Genomic DNA, 8,108 nt, shown 5'->3' with positions numbered 1-8,108 from the left:
TGGGTAAGAGTTCACGCTGTATATGCGTACTATCAAAGTAGAAAAAGACGAGAATACTGTTAATTTACTGTTTTAGTTATTAACATAGTTAATAGTTATTAAGGGGTACATCCTGTTTTAATAGATATGCCTAAAGAAACCTGGATGAAAAATACAATTACTTCAGCTACAACGTGTCTATGACGGCAAATGCATGCAGTCAAACTGCTTTTAGTGGTGATGTTTGAGGTGGTAGGATGTCAGAAAGGTGGTAGATGTCTTAGGCAGAACAATGCGGCAACTATTCTAGCGCAGCCGGACACATTAACTGGAGATCTCCTCCACTTGCACACCGATGCAAGCGCAGCACACACAGCACAGTTGGAAAGGCAGTTGCTCTTCGTGCTTTTGAAGGCAACCAGGTTCCTGCATAAAAGAAGGGGTTGGTAATAAATATACAATGATGTTAAAAGAGGCCCATGAAAACTAGCTTAGGTACTGTATTCGTTTTCTTTAGTTTGCATTTCGTACTAATTACATTCGTTTAAGACTTTTTTTGTTTTAGAGCACGATTTTTTACATTAATAAGCTGATACTGTTTTTATTTATATTAGCAAAGAAACATTTTTCAGCTGGTCTGCCGCTTGCGCAGCGAGACCGACATACAGCGATCTAACACTTACATAATGAATCCTCTAGAGAGCTGGAATGTTCGCAACAAAAATATGTGAGATATATCTGCTACAACGTGCTAGCAATGTCTGTATTAGGAGCTGTCACTGCACTGCTACAGCTTTCTTTATCGCGATAAAAAATAATGTACAAAAACTCTGATCTGTTGTATTGTTATTCTATCTATTTCATTCAAACAAAATATGACATTCGCCTGTGTATACATGCAGGTATAATTCTGAATGTCATTTCATGGTTGGTGACTTCCTCGTTGGGCTCGAATCTTCATAGGGATGATAAGCTAATTAAACTGAATGTTTTGAAGCAAGGATCACGTAATTATTGCTTATGACTAAATTCTACCAACTGCACACGGTCCACGCAAAATTACAGTACATTTCTTATTTTACCTAGCGCTACTAGCTGCATTCCAAAACTAAAGTGAACGCACCTGCTCGTTTATGGAGATGCTCGCTTTGCTGCGGTGTGCTCCGCCGTCCTTGGATTAGCGTAGTCAGTGACGATCTACCCGGGTACAAACAGCGCGGACGGGGCGACTGCCGGCGCTCGCGCAAGCAATACACGCACACAGGCAATACATGCCCTAATGACAGGAATCTTCGTAGTTGTTTTATTTTCATAAGTTCGAAGTCCGTCGCAATTATGTATCGCGCCGTGGCTTGAACTTGAACCCAAGGGCTCCAAGGAGGCTAGAGACGCCTAAATAGACCACTGGGCAGGTATCTTCAGATTCTAATAAAACATTAATATAACATTAATAATAAATATAAATAATAATAAAACATTAATAAAACATGCTTCATCGCTTCCCTAGCTTCACCGCAGCAAGCGCATGCTTCTTCTTCCTTCGTATATCTCGCGTTTTAAATGCGTGTTCTAAGGCTACCTGATCTCGCTTCGAAAAGTAACGAGCTTCCCATGGAGTTATCATAAATTGTTTCCTTCCTGATTTCGTTTTTTCCTCTTAAGTAGTTACTCATAGCAGGTTTCTTTTCCACTGCCGCCACCCATGAGATTATCTCAGCCTCTCTGACTTTCCGCTTGATGTTCTTTGTCGCCATGTTGCTCACCATACAGGTCGCATACTTGCTGGTAAGCTTCCTTGTTCTTTTCTTCCACTCTGAATCATTGTTTTTCCTGTACAAATACCTGGAAACTCTCCCAGACCATTAACTTTCTTCCATATTCCTCAGTCACTCTTCATAATCAATTTTACCGTTAGCTCCTTTTACCGCTCGCCTCCTCCGCGATGCGGCGGAAGCGAGCGCCATCTGGAAGTGTTTCGAGGAAGCGAGCGCACCGCTCCGTGGACTTCGAAACATTTACGCGCCGGCGTGCACAAATGGCGGACGCCGTCTCCGGTCTATGCATTGTAGAAACGCTGGAAAAGGGGTTTGTTTGAGTTTCGGGTAACAGAATTATGTTTTCTCGTATATTCAAATTACAGTCGGAGAGCTATCATATCGGTGGGTTGTGTGTAAGTCGTAGTTTACGGTTTTTGCACGTATTTTAGCTTGAGAAATTCAATTAGTTCAGTCAATTTCTTGCGTCACATGGAAGGCCTGCGTATGCGTGGTTAGAAAATATTTTTTTTTGCCGTAACGACGTGCGACGCCGGACGTGTTAATATCACGAAACTAGTGTCACCCTGGAAATCGTTCCGAGTCGACACGCTTTGGAAACTCATCGGCTAAAATTCGTAAATTGCAATACGCGCCGTAATATAAGCAATTAAAACGTTATTAACTGGATTTTTGTAAATTAGTGAATTGTCCGTTTTGATTTCTCGTAGAAGTAATGTCCGCCTCATCGAGTAACCTACGTAGCTCCAAGGGTTAGAATTAGAACGTGCCAGAGACGGTTTTTAAAGAACTTGGTGCAGCTAAAAAAAGAAAACAACCGGAAACGGCCTGGTATCTATAAACTTGTCACCAAAATACTTTCATGAAAAGCCAACAAACAAACACGCCAAGGACATCGAGGAAATTACTTGTACTTACTAATTGGATTGAAGAAATGATAAATTAATGGCAGTGAAAGCGGATGAAAAAACAACTTCGAAGTCCCCTATGCATCGCGCCGGGCTTGAACTGGTGCGGCTTTATACGATCAGCCGCGAGAAACACGTGAATGCACTGGCGCCAGTAGTAGTTTTGGAGCACTCGCGCGAAGAATACCCATATGCAGGTCAACAATTGGCTCATGCGCGGAGTAAGACGACAGTCACTGCACTAGCTCGCAGTCTTCTTGACGGGACGGCCGCTCTGTCTCGGCGCCGCAGCGGAATAATTCCGTTGCCGAAGCGCTCCAGAGGACTGCACTGGTCCCTAAAACGAAGCCCTTGAATATGCGTAGCATCGTTAACTAAAGAAAAGCTACGGAGGCAACTGGCGTCCATCGGAAAAAGCTGACGGGGCGAGCGAGATATCACAAGGCAGCCATGTTTATGCACTAACTTCACTCGAGGAGCGACTCAATGTAGCTGCCGGGGTACCTTGAGATTTTTGAGCAAAACGCTCGAGCTTTCTTTCACTCAAGGCGCGTTTAGAGCGGAGGGCGATTTGCGAAACGAAAAACTGCCCTCGAGGAGCATTTCGAGTGGAGGGTGAAGTCCAGGTGCGTTTGTGAATACGGGGGTTAGCGTCCGAACGTCGCACAGCGTCTATAAGAGACGCCGTCGTGGACGGCTTTTGAGTGTGACATATCGGCTTCGGTAAGGTGCCCCAAATAATTTTCCAAGCAATATTCCTACAGCTGCAAACAAAGAAAAGATGTCCTTAAATGTAAGATCGACGTATGGGCAAGTTGGTTTTGCACATTGAGGCAAAAGACACGACGCAAGAATTGTGTCTGTGCCGTTGTCCGTTAGAATGCTATGGCCGAAGCTCCTCACAACAGTACGTCACATTCACTGGCCGCCGGGCCAAGTACACCTTTGGGTATGACATATACAATACTTGCAGCTAGTTGTCAAAATACTCTCCCGTCACTGTTATCCATGTGTGTGAAAGAAAACCGCTAAATAAGATGATTGTGCAGTAATACATGCGGGATTTGTCTGTTTTCCATATTATCTGCCATGCTGAAGTTGCACCTTTTCTACGCAAGAAGGCTGTCCACATACTCAAAGAAATCGTGCACAACTCCTCATATTTACTTGTATTCGAGAGTTGTGTGATTTTCAAGCACATCATTAAGAAATGTTGGCAGTTCGAGAAACGTGAGAGTCGGCACAGGAGACAATTTATTCGCGTCCTCATCACGCGAAGATCGGTACCAGCCTTCGAAGAATGGCACTATAAGTGCATTGTCTCTTATGTGACAGAGTCGGCGTCCCTAATTTCAGTCCCGACTCATCCTGTAACGACTGACGACCAGGCAGCTTGCTTATATCGACAGTTGCCCGACAGTTTCCGGCCGCTGGCATCGGTCACAGGAGCGACAGGGTCCTCTGTTCAAAGCCTGCCGACATTCTCGCCTCATTTGGTACCAACGGGTTTCAGCTGAACACCTTCTACAGCCAATTCGTTTGTCCCGTTTTTTGGGCATCCTGTCAACGTTATGGCTTTTTTATCTTTAAGTTACCTTTCATATTTAAATTAGGGGTTTCCTTAGATTTCTAGTGGTTTCAGCTTTTCCATGGTGCCCGCAGTTTTGTCAGCCTCTATTCACATTTTGGGGGCTGTTTGATAGGCGTTGCAACCATAGCACGCGCCCTGGCTATACTGCTCAAAAAGTCATATTATTTTCCTTAAGCTTTCTGCAAGGTTCTGAATTCTTGCCGCTCATTAGCCTTCTGAATTCACTATCGATTATAGCACATATTGCCGACCACGATCCCACGGAAGTCGGATTAAAGTCGGTTAAATCAACTTTGCCGTGGACACGACAGCCACCTTATTCCCCTTCGAATGAAACTATTCCATTCACGAGCGACATTCTTAAGCATGTAAATTCGCAGTCTAAAAAAATATTTGTTTGTTAGGTAAAAGCCGCATGTCTCATGGCGTCATCGCGTCCTTTGCGGCATCTCATCACTGCGAGACCCAAATGGCCGACTATAAGCTTTCTGCCTTCAGAAGTAACCTTATTATGTTGTTAAGACGCCAATAGCCTATCCAGTTTACTCCGTACCTACAAGACTGTGTGTTCGTTTAAGCCTGTTCATTATTTGCGACCTCCACATTTATACTGTGAAGGTGCTTCCTTTTTACTACACTGTACTGGTAAGTAAACTTTATTACAAATTCTATTCATTTAATAATGCTCTATTCTTGCTATCATTCTCGCTCGTACTCGGGCACCGTAAATGAAATGCTTTCGCTTTTTACCTGAACACACCCACCATTGTGATGCAAATAAACATAACTCGAACGGATTTTCTCGAAACTAAATGCCTAATAAAACGCCGAAGTCATCCTGAACAACATCAACAAGGGCCGTAGTACCCAATCTTCTGACGCCTCTATTCGCAAGCTTACTCTTTTCAGGATGTCATCTTGTACCGCAGAAACGTCCCCCTGATGCCTCTGATGTGCTAGTTATTATTCTCGAGCTCCCAATATAAACCGTCATTGAGCAACTCCAGGATGCCCTGGAGGCAGGCCACCATGGTGTGTTACGCAAGTATGACCACGCTGATTTATTTGGGATGGCATATACCATTATTTGCCTCATTATGTCGCCACATATGAACTCTGTCCGAGCTTGAAATAGCTGTCCATCTTACCTGATTGTGTTTTTCAGTCTTTTGATGTGCTATATCAGAGTGCTTTCATTAATTTATTTTTCAACTCACTCGACCGTTTCCCTATGTTTATTTTCGCAACGTATATGTCTATCGCTGTGGTTACCAAATACGTCCAACGATAAGCTACCGCTCAAGCGTTCCCGGTTACCTGCGTAGCTGATGTCGCTGGTTTTCTTCAACACGACGTTGATGTTCAGTATAGTGATCGTCGAGTATTTTTCATGGGCTTAGCTCACCGATTTCTCTCCAGTGCCATCGCTGATACTACTCGCTCGTACTAGACGCAACACCAAACAGGCAATCACCTTAAATCACACGCTAGTCGACATGCTGTCGATGTACATTTCTGCTGATCACCGGGATAGGAACGTGGCCCTGTCTTTGGAGACATTTCCGTTTAACTCCTCGCTTTACAACACCACTAGTTAGTGATCCTTTTTTATTTCTGTCGACATGAGCATACAGTAATTCCTCTGAATATAATTTCGACTTTAGATGCCACCTCTGAGAAGAATTTAGATGTTCGTGGTGATGCGCTCTGACTAATCACACAAGCAAACTCGCTCGTACCCGCTTTATCCGCTTAACCGCAGGACCAAATGGGAAGGAAGCAGGAATAGACAGAAAGACAGCAAGGTTAGAACAGCAGGACCAAATATTTTTATGCGGTAGGCACACCGGACTGCACTTCGCTTCTCTTGGCACCCATTATGTAACCCTAATGGCCCACCGGTTATCTAACCTACGCATTACATGACCTGCCCAGCTCCATTTCTTTCTCTTAATGTCAATTAGAATAACGGCTATCCCTGTTTGCTCTCTGATCCACACCACTCTCTTCCTGTCTCTTAACGTTACGCCTAATTCTTCGTTCCATCGCTCTTTGCGCAGTCCTTAACTTGTTTTCGAGCTTCTTTGTCAGTCTCCAAGTTTCTGCCCCATATGTTAGCAATGGTAGAATTCATCGATTGTACACCTTTCTTTTCAATGATAATCGTAAGCTTCCAGTCAGGATCTGACAATGTCAGCCGAATGTGCTCCAACCCATTTTTATTCTTCTGTAAATATCCTTCTCATGATCAGAGTCCCCTGTGAGTAATTGACCTAGGCAAACGTACTCCTTCACAGATTCTAGAGGCTGACTGGCGATCCTGAACTCTTGTTTTCTTGCCCGGCTATTGATCATTATCTTTGTCCTCTGCATATTAATCTTCCAATCCCCCTCTTATACTCTCTCTCCCTTAAGGTCCTCAATCATTTACTATTACTCGTCCCCAGTGTTGCTGAACAGGACAATGTCATCTGCAAACCGAAGGTTTCTGAGATATTCGCTCTTGATCCTTACTCCTAAGCCTTCCCAGTTTAATAGCTTGAATACTTTTTCCAAGCACGCAGTGAATAGCATTGGAGAGATTGTGTCTCCTTGTCTGACCCCTTTCTTTATAGGTATCTTCTTACTTTTCTTGTGTAGAATTAAGGCAGCTGTGGAATCTCTGCAGACACTTTCCAAGATATTTACGTAAGCGTCCTGTCCTTCTTGATTACATAATGCCTCTATGACTGCTGGTATTTATACTGAATAAAGTGCCTTTTTGAAATCTATGAAAGCTATATAGAGAGGTTGATTGTATTCTGTAGGTTTCCCAATTACCTGATTGATGACATGGCAGTGATCCATTATAGAGTATCCCTTCCTGAAGCCTGCCTTTTCTCTTGGTGGACTGAAGTCCAGTGTTGCCCTTATTCTATTTGAAGTTATCTTGGTGAATATTTTATACACTACTAGAAGTAAGCTAATGGGCCTATAATTTTTCAATGCTTTAACGTCTCCTTTTTTTGTGAATTAGTATAATGTTGGCATTCTTCCAGTTCTCCGGAACACTTGAAGTCGTGAGACATTTCATATAAAGGGCCGCAAGCTTTTCAAGTATGATATCTCCTCTATCTTTGATTAAACCGAGTGTTATTCCATCTTCTCCTGCTGCTTTTCCCCGACTCATGTCTTGCAAGGCCCTTCTAAGTTGATCGCTAGTTATAAGAGGGACCTCCTATATCCTGTTCATTACTACTTCGAATGGTGGTTGCATGGCTGCTCTGGGTACTGTACAGGTCAGTATAGAACTCTTCTGCTGATTTTACTGTATCATCAAAATTACTGGTGATATTACCCTGCTTATCTTTGACTGCATACATCTTGGCTTGTCCTATGCCACGTTTTCTTTTCACTGATGTCATGCTGCGTCCATTCTTTACTGCTTCCTCAGTATTTCTTACGTTATAATTTTGAATATCCCTTACTTTCTCCTTGTTGATCAGTTTCTACAGTTCCGCGAATTCCATCTGATCTCTTGAGTTGGACAGTTTCATTCTTTGTCGTTTCTTTATTAGGTCCTTCGTTACTTGGTAGGCTTGTCTACTGGTTGCGTTGGCGCCTTACCTCCTACTTCAGCTGCTGCTTCTGAAGCCAGTCTAGTTACGGTTTCATTCATTACCTCTATATCATGTTCATCTCTCTGTTCTAAGGCTGCATATTTGTTTGCAAGTGTCGACCTGAATTGGTCTGCTTTTACCCTTACTGCGTCTAGGTCTGCCTGTTTCTTCTTGACCAATTTTCCTCTTTCTCTCTTCAAATTTAGGTGAATACTAGCCCTCACTAACCTATGATCACTGCAGTTTATTATACCTA

Source organism: Dermacentor andersoni, chromosome 1 (assembly GCF_023375885.2).
Source record: "Dermacentor andersoni chromosome 1, qqDerAnde1_hic_scaffold, whole genome shotgun sequence".
NCBI classification, from domain to species: domain Eukaryota; kingdom Metazoa; phylum Arthropoda; class Arachnida; order Ixodida; family Ixodidae; genus Dermacentor; species Dermacentor andersoni.
Note: the sequence above shows the minus strand (reverse complement) of the source record.